This window comes from Aquarana catesbeiana, linkage group LG07 (genome assembly GCF_042186555.1).
Source record: "Aquarana catesbeiana isolate 2022-GZ linkage group LG07, ASM4218655v1, whole genome shotgun sequence".
NCBI classification, from domain to species: domain Eukaryota; kingdom Metazoa; phylum Chordata; class Amphibia; order Anura; family Ranidae; genus Aquarana; species Aquarana catesbeiana.
The window spans coordinates 288,706,807-288,716,536 of record NC_133330.1 but is presented as its reverse complement, the minus strand read 5'-3'; the positions used below and the strand labels follow the sequence as shown (position 1 = coordinate 288,716,536).

The 9,730-nt window shown below is 40.0% G+C and overlaps 1 protein-coding gene across 8 annotated transcripts in view; it reads right to left on the bottom strand.

Annotated features, from left to right (window-relative positions):
* Positions 1-2,213: 2,213 nt before the first annotated feature.
* YIPF1 (Yip1 domain family member 1) overlaps positions 2,214-9,730 on the bottom strand; it is a 62,494-nt gene continuing 54,977 nt past the window's right edge. For all 8 annotated transcript variants that reach the window (XM_073593492.1, XM_073593494.1, XM_073593491.1 and 5 more), the window contains one exon: positions 2,214-3,736. The gene's annotated coding sequence lies outside the window, so the exon portion shown is untranslated. The remainder of the gene's footprint in view (positions 3,737-9,730) is intronic.

The following is a 9,730-nucleotide window of genomic DNA, read 5'->3' as shown; positions in this document are numbered from 1 at the left end:
GTCTAAATTGGTCTTAACATCTGTATGTGAAATAATGACCTTAGATCGTAATCTACATAGAAAGTACAGGCCGGCAACTCGACAGCCTGTACTTTCAATGGATCTTTTGTGAGCTTAATTAGCCAGAGCACCGACTACTCTACACACCAACTATACTATATATCGGTTGAGCTTGGGTGAGTTTTTCTCTTGTTAGATTGTAAGCACCTTGAGGGCAAGGGCTGACATGAATTTACAATATGTAAAGCACTGTATAAATTGTGGGCACTATATAAATACCTGTACTAATAAATATACAAATCTATTTGCGTATGGAACAATTAAATAAATACTCTTGTCACTTTACAGGAAGGACCTGAATACTGAACTTCATGGTGGGTTTATCAGCTATTGTTTAATGAAAGCTGCAGATTTAAAAATATTGAAAATGACTTTGAAAATAATATGAACATGTTAAAGAATATAGGGCTTTTTTTTATATAAGAATATATAACATTTGAATAATTTGGTCTATATCTGCATTAAGTTGAATATTTTTTTAATAAAACTATTTAAAAAATTGTTTGCCACCTTAATTGAACTAGACCATACAGAGGTCTCAGTAGCTACACGTCACCAATAATGAAAAGCTGGTGCTAGTTTTTCATTGCAATGGAACAATTTAAGATTTACATTTTTTTGTATTATTAAAGTTTTTTTCTCAGTTATTCCAAGCTTTTTTTTAAAAGGATATATACAATATAATTATTTGATTTATATTAAGTTTAAAGATGACTTTTTTTTCCTGTGTTTCATATTGATTTTTAATAAAACTATTTAAAAGTTATTTGCCACCTTAACTGAATTGGTGACCTCTAGCCTGTTCATTGTTAGCTTCTTCAGTAGCTGCATGGCCACCAAAAATATACCCCTCATGTTGGTTTTCATTGCAAGTGAACAAATTAGGATTACATTTTTTTCAATTACTGAGTTATCAAATCTAAAAAAAAATTAAACACATTTCATTTGTTCTTAGAATATATCAGCCCCTGGCAAGGTAGTGATTGAATACAGTAGAGAACTGACCAAAAGTTTTTTGTCCCCCCCCCCCCTGACCCTGGGCTCTGAATACCCCTTTGGTCATCTTTCCTTTTTCTCACTGTATCACTTTACTGGCTTCAACTTCGCTTTTTGATAAATTACCCCAAAAACTATGTATGAAGTGAAATAAAAAGCCAAGGTAAAGTTTTACAATTGGTTTCATGTTGTTTACATCATTTATAAAACTTACGCTTGCATCTTACAGCAAGCTCGGACTCGGATATAGGCAAATCCTGTTACCACCAATTCAGCTTTCAGCGCTGTCGCACGTTGAATGCAATAGCGCGATCATGCAACACTGTACCCAAACGAAAATGTATCATTTTTTTGAGACAGAGCTTTCTTTTGGTGGCATTTAATCTCCACTGGGTTTTTTATTTTTAGCTAAAAAAAAAAAAAAAAAAAAAAAAAAGAAAATTAAAAAATAAAATAAAAAAAAGTTTTAGTTTCTGTGATAACATTTGGTAAATAAGTAATTTTCTCCTTCACTGATGTGCTGTGATGAGGCTGCACTGATGGGTACTGATATGCAGCACTGATTGGCAGGCACTGAAAGGCAGCACAGACTGGCATCACTGCTGCGGCTGCACTGATAATCAGGGCACTGTGATGAAATGCCTCTGATCTGCTCTCCTCACAAGCTGTTAGTGTGAGGAGAGGAATGCCGATAACCGGCATTTAATTGTTTATGTGATTTGACACAGCTGATCACATGGGTAAAGAGCTTTGCCATGGGCTCTTTACTGAGATCGGTGATGCGGCGTGTCCCAGGGACATAGCACACCACCAATCGCCGCGCGAGTGGGACGACATCATATGACGTTGTCCCAGAACAAGAGAGCCGCCTTACGCCCGTAATTTCACAATATGGCGGGCGGGAGGTGGTTAGTAATAGACTTTGGGGTTGATTTACTAAAACTGGAGTATGCAAAATCTGGTGCAGCTGTGCATGGCAGTCAATCAGCTTCTAATTTCAGCTTGTTCAATTAGGCTTTGACAAAAATCCTGTAAGCTGATTGGTCTCTATGCAGAGCTGCACCTGATTTTAGCAAACCACCCCCCTTGACTGTTGAGAAATTCTTTAGTTTTTCATCATCAATAATAATAGACTGAAATATAAATACAAAAGCTGATTAGGAGTAGGTAGCTTTTATTTAAAATGGTACATTGGTTCCAGTGTATAAAAGAAAGGACTTACTTAACCATGATTACCCCAATATAGCTATGGCTATACCTACTTCCTCAATATGTCAGAGATTTAGGCCACATATTATTACTCACTGCATTGTATAGTCAGTTACATAGTGCAATTCATTTAAAATGTAACATAGAAATTCATTGTACCTGCAAGGAAGAAAAACAAAATATGCAACATTTTCAACAGAGTGTTCCCAGTGCATACACACCTAGATGAAAATTACATTCTTACCATCCAAAGCCACCTGGGATAGCCACATCACACATCCCAGGAGGCTTCGGGGCTGTGCAGAACCCACTATGCATGCACAGTGTAGTGTCATTGAGCGTCTGGTTGCTAGGATCCAGGAAAGACAGCCGGCCTTTTAATGATGCCACAAGAAGATGGTGGTATGGCACTCGACTTGCAATGCTGTGACAATACTTGATTCACTGGGTGAACGGGTATGATATTTTAGCTCAATCCATCTGACCAGGTAAAAAAAGTGGTTGATATTAAAATGAACCCCCTGGGGGGTGAAATTCCTCTTTAATCTCCAAAACTTTTATAAAGCAGTTTAATTCCTCACTCCCTGTCCTTGGGGCTCTGATTACAGAAGAGATGCCCTAGGTGTTGATGTGGTGCTTCCTTCCAACTACAGTAAACTTACTCTACTAGCAGAATCAATTCTGATAGGCACTCAAGGCTTGTTCCGAACGTTGCGTGCAACCTTTTGCTACACGGAACAGCATTACCTTACAAATGTGTACTGCACAATTTGATTTAATAGGTCCTAATAGATCAGGCATTTGGGGGGGGGATGCTTGGCAGTGAGAACTACGTGCCACCCCATTTAACCACCTGTATGAACAGGGTGTATGGAGAATAAAAAAAAGAGTGAAGTTTGCATCGCATCGATGGTGGTCAGTGGGATTTTACAAATGAGGAGAAGAGTTTTCGTTGGAGCTACACAGAACAGAAAACCGAAGATAGGGTAGTAAAGAGATAATTTTCAAAAATGTCCTTAGCTGCAGAGACAGAGAGTGAACAAAATGTACATATATATTATATATATATATATATATATATATAAAAAAGTTACCTCCTTTTTCATATACCTTTACATACTGTAATGTGGTTCAGGATGTTCTTATGTTCTTAGTGGGTCTTTTAGGCATAGTGTTTTTGTAAATAAGAAGAGATTACTCCTTTTATAGTCTATTAGCATAGATAATCTAGCAATATAGTAGTGTTTTCCCTTCTGCTGCTTCTGAGCAATTCCCCGTTTTCACCCAGAATATTACACAACAAAAGTAGAGCCACCCAATAAATATTTTAGACAGTAACAAAAAAAAAGCAGGAGAAGAAAAGATTGTGACAAAGCGGTTTATGAGGCACAGCTGACATCCAGTGTCCAATTCACCATTCCAGCATAAGCGTCCAGCCCTGCTCTCCAATAACAAAATAGGTCCGGGACAACTGCAAATTGAAAACAGGAACAGGGAATTAAAAATATTATATAATTTCAGTTTAGCAAATGGAATTACATATTTGTAATCTGGAGTATATTTTGCCAAACTCCGTGCATGGATAGAATGGACAGGATTATATTTATTTTGGAAAAACTCATATACTAGCACTGCTGTATACAAGGGTATAGCCGTGCACAGCCATTCATTAATGACAGGCTGCAGGAAATACAGCTACAGTTATGCTGAACAGGCTCAGTTGGCCCGTGTGCAAGAGCCCATATACACAAAACAAAAGTGCACTGCATTGTTTTGACAACTATCACAGGGAAGAGAGTGACAGTTTACAACTTGCTGATGTGCCACACATTGGGGTTTATTTGCTAAAAGCAAATCCACTTTGCACTACAAGTGCAGTTGATGTAGATCTGAGGGGGACTTGTAAGGAAAATAAAAAACAACATTTTAGCTTGTACATGAATGAATGATAAAATCAGCAGAGCTTCCCCTCATTTCAGATCTTCCCCTCAAATTTACAGCGACTGCACTTCCAAGTGCACTTGCCTTTAGTAAATCAACCCCATAGTTTCCAGAGGTTGCCTAAGCCTGCTTCTAATTGCCCTCTCTACAGCCAGAATATTGAGAGGAAGTTGTTAAACCTGTGTGACCTGTTTGCAATGCTCATACTGGCTTAAAATGATACTAAACACACACAGTTTAAATTTCCATTGTCTCTTCTATTTCTGTATATGAATTATGGCATTGTAATTATTTTAATTATAAAAAATAAAAAAAATCCAAGTATCTTTTTCCTAATCAATATACAGCTGTCACATGGCCCAGCTCTCTCCCAGCCTGTCTGTAGGAAAACACATAAACAGGAGGAGCTTCTAGTCCTCTGCTGCTGGTCACATGTTAAAAAGAAGCCATTGGAATACAGAGTAAAAATATTCAATAAACTATTCTAAACTGGTATACAAATATATATATTTGAAATCAAATTTTTTTTTTTTTTTGTGAAAATAACATGGTGTGTGCGGATTTCTGCTAGTCCATCAATCTATATGTAATATCCCACCCCCATTGTGTTTAGTGGGCATGGAAGAGGAGGGAGGGAGTGGGCTGTCATTTACCACTGATTACACCCACAAGTGCGACTCTATAGTCACATGGACTGCTCAGATGTTATAGGGAGGAAATGCTCAACATAGAAACTCACTGAAAACTGATCATGTGTAGAGGTGTCAACACTGCTCTGCAAAATCCCTAGCTGAATTGGGGACATGAACAGAAGGTGGAGACAGAGAACAGCAGGATCAACGAGGTGTTTTACATAATACAGAAAACAAATCTCCTAGTGACTAAGTGAGTATGAACAGCATGTAATACACCATTTATATATATATTTTGATAGGTTTTTATGATGTGGCTTTAGTGACACTTTAAGCTAGCCATACATGCATCAAATTTTGGCAGGTTTAAGCTGAATTGGCCAAAATCCACTCTGTGGGTGGCCTGGTCAGTAACACCCACACTGGCAGAAGAAGATTTTTCAATCAACTTTTGTTGAAAGAGCCAGGTAGAAAAATGTCAGCCTAACAGCGCTGTTTGGGGATTCTGACAGCTGGCGGTGCCGGTTCTTAGAATACAATAACCTGCAGCAGAAGATTCGTCCATCCACACTGTTATAGATATAAATGTAAGGCAAACTTAAGCATGAGTCTTTAGTACTCTTTGAAAAACCAGTATATACTTTTTTGTTTATACATACTTATTTGTGCAATAAAGCACACTTTTGCTTTGAATTTATAGCTTTTGTATTCTCCAATTACTATTAAAAGCTGCAAGGGTTGCTATAGAAGAGAGTTATTGTGATGGCAATCTACTTAAGCTGTGGTCAGACTTTCTTGAGTGCATCCTATTGTGTGACAAAGTGATCTGTTTGGAAGCAGTTCCATTTCTATCATTGTGCCACCTGAGACGGCACTAAAAAGATGTCACCTATGATCTCATCAGCCACTTTACAGCACACAGATAAAATGTTTTCATCCTTGCTCACTTTTACTAAGGCTTCTACAAACAGCTCAATAAAAGTAATGCTTGCAACTATGCTGTTGAGAGGTTGATCAGATGTGATGCCTGATTAGGATACAGGTGTTCTGGTGCTGAACAACGGGTTTTCCTTTGCACTTGCCGCTCTTGTTACCAGCTGTACTGCCCGCCATGGCATTTTATTTTTCTTCCTGCCTTTGTTTTTGTTATAAAGTTTTACAAAAAAAACAAAAACCTATAAAAATAAAATTCTAATTAAAAAAAAAAACTAAAGTAATTCTTGCAATTACTGGGTCATTTCTAATTTATTAGTGGACAAAAAGGCAAACCTCAGTAAGTCGGAGGGGTATTTCACACTAACATATTCCAAAACGTGAGGCTCTCTAGTCTTCGTTAGAGAAGACAGAAGGATCCAAAAAGTTCTAAAGTAAAAGAGACAGGTCCTGGCACTCATGTGACACTTGAGAGAACAACCAGTTACCTACCTGCCATTGTTCTCATAAAGATATCTGTAGCCAACCTTGGGAAATTCATAGTGGATGCGATTTTGGCTGCAGGAAAGAAAATTGCTCAATTCCCCCATCAACACAGTCAGCATTCCCTGCTGCCAGAACACAATGATTACTGCTGGCAGCTATAGCCGTCAACAATAATCGCATGCAAAAAATCAAACAGGCTGGTGGTACTGAAGTTGATTGATGGATGGACTTCAGTACAACCAGCCTGCCCATATATGAATCGAATCTGATCTTATCTGGTCCAGCTGAGATTTGATCCATCTATGGCTGGCTTTAGAGTCCACAAGATAACATCACAAAAAGAAAAGAAAAAATATTGATGTGCATTCCAATTTATTAAAAGTAGTAATACAGCATTACAAAAATCTCTCCAAAAAAATAATCTAACCTCCCCCACCACCACCCCCAAGTGAATAAGACACCCCTCCCTCCTAAATGGCAGGGACCCACTATCACAAACCCAACCCCCACCTCCCCCTCAGAAAAGGGGACCACTATTCAACTCCCCTTTGGAGCTGGAATCAAGAACTGTATACACCCCCTATAAAAATAAGATGGTAACCCCAGAACACCTGTATGCAAACTACCCAGAGATGTAATCAAGCCAGGCAGCTCCCAGTGCCCTGAATGAGAGGCTCCACACCTTAAAAGCCACATTGGGCAAATGCAGTAGCCTAACCTAAACAGGAGGCACTGAAAGACTGTATAACTACTGGGTAAAACTCGTAAAAGAACACCTATAAATAGTGTGACAGTGCCCAATCCCAAAAGGACTAATAATGGAAGGGCCAATGATCCTGTCAGGAAGACTGCATTGAGGGATAGAAGTTGAAGCTGACAGTTCAGGGATGAATGAAGTCTCTATATGAGATAAGAGTGCACCGTTTGATCATCCCATTGGTTGCCACCCAGGTGCCATTTAGGAGGGAGGGGTGTCTTATTCACTTGGGGGGGGGGGGGTATTGTGGGGGAGGTTAAATGATTTTTGAAGAGATTTTTGTAATGCTGTGTCACTACTTTTAATAAATTGGAATGAGGAGAAAACCCCTGGGTGTGTTATGCTTCTTGTGAACACAACCTACTATTATATATGTAGGTACCCTCATGCTTAGTAATTTATCAGGTTCCTAGGTTGTATTTTCTTTTTTCATGAGTCCACAAGATAAGGGAGCATAATCCCTATGAAGAAGTCACTTTGTCACGTGCTTGAAACGCGTCAGTGGCAGAGCGACGTGACGTCAGCACGCCCGACAGGAGGCAAGTGGCCATTGTATATTCTCCACTGGATGGATGTTTTCATGTAAAAGGATATTTCTGGATATTGTGAAACCTGTCTGCCGTATTCAGTGCATTGGATTGGAGAGTGCACTCTCCTTGTAAATACATTACAACTGTATATTAAATAAAGTAGTCCCTTAATTTGATATACTACACCATGATGGTTTTTACTGGTTCTATCCCTGGCTAAGCTTTGGAGGCTGTGAGTGAGAAGTTTAATGTAACCTAAACCATAGGTCGGTTAACCATCTCCTGGAGTGCGTCTGCAATCAGGGCCGCTGATAGAAATCATGGGGCCCCGTACAGCCTAACTGACGGGGCCCCTTCAGCTCCACCCCTGGTCATGCCCCGGGTCCCTCCTTCAGCCCCACCCCTGGCCCCTCCCCAGACCCCGCCTTGAAACAAAGTGCAGGTTTGTCTACATGTGATATTTATTTTTCTCACACCAACACAGGAAGACCACTTGCCCTCTGGAAGATTTACCACCCTTCATGACCAGGCCTTTTTTTGCGATACAGCACTGCGTTATTTTAACTGACAATTGCTTGGTCGTGCAACTCTGTACTCAAATAAAATGTATGTAATTTTTTCCCCCACAAATAGAGCTTTCTTTTGGTGGTATTTGGTCACCTCTGCGTTTTTTACTTTGTGTTTCTAAACAAAAAATAAAAACAATTTTGAAAAAAAAAAACTATATTTTTTACTTTCTGCAATAAAACTTATCCAATAAAAAAATGTAACAAATCAAATTTCTTCAATAGTTTAGGCCAATATGTATTCTGCAACATATTTTTTGTAAAAAAAATAATCCCAAAAAGCATTTATTGATTGGTTTGCGCAAAAGTTATAGCATCTACAAACTATTTTAAGTATTTATGTTTTTTTATTTATTTTTACAAGTAATGGTGGCGATCAGCGACTTGGCAGCGGGACATGCCAATGCCATAATGTACTGCAGAGACAGTGCTACCCATGCCATGCCATATTGTGCTGCAGACACTGCCACCCATGCTGCCACTGGCATAATGCCATTAGCGCCATGGGTGGCACTGTCTGCAGCACATTACAGCATTGGCAGCACTGTCTGCAGCATATTACGGCATTGGCGACATGGGTGGCACTGTCTGCAGCACATTACGGCATGGGTGGCAAGGTCTCTCTGCAGGCAGCACATGGGTTATGGACCATAACGCATGTGCTACCTGCAGACAGTGCCACACATGCCGCCAATGCCATAATGTATAAATGCTGCTGCAGTAGTAGTAGATCTTGAAGCCCCTCCCCCTCGCAACCAAGCACACACCTGTGTAATTGTTAGCTGAGCCAGAGGAGTCACTTCCTCTGTGATCCTGCTGCTGCCTGGACTTGAGGGTCCACAAACTAGTTAGATGGGATGCCTCTGCCGATGTCCTCTGCCGACTGCCGCCGCTGCTGGCCTGTCGCCTCACTGCCAGTGCTACTGCTGCTAATTCTCACGCGGAGAGAGAGGAATCACTCCGCGGCACCACCAGGGGGACGGCATACACTGCCACTACAGAGGACGCGCTGGCCGGGATGAGGAGTGGGCGCAAAAGAGGTGATGGAGGTTGACGTTAAGGGACTCTGATCGCTGGAGGATTTTTTTTTTTTTTACATTAATTAATATTAATTAATATTAATTACTTTATCTGTTCAGGTTGCCCCCCCCGCTGGTCGGGCCCGGTAGAACAGGCCAGCTGTACTGGCCTATCAGCGGCCCTGTCTGCAATGATTACACCCAGTGATCTGGGAAGGCTTGTGCTGACCTTCCCTATATGGGGTCTCCAGATGAGGTAGAGAGGCCGCTTGAATAGGTGATGGAGCACAGAGGTAATCACTATTAGGCACTTTGCTCTAAGAGATCATGTGTGTGTCTGTGTGTGTGGATATAGAACACAGTGAAACAGAAGATTATACCATCAGTGGACTGTGATTTGCGAAAGCAACATGTGGGTGTTAATAGAGTGCACAGAGGTGGACTATTATATATATGCACTCTTTTTTGTATATGTATGCACTTATTAATTGTAATATATTTTTGTACGTGTTGAAGTATAGATTTGCACTATGATTATAGGTACATCAATAATTGTTTGGTTGCGCTACACTTTTTTTTGGTTTCAGCTGACAGACAATTA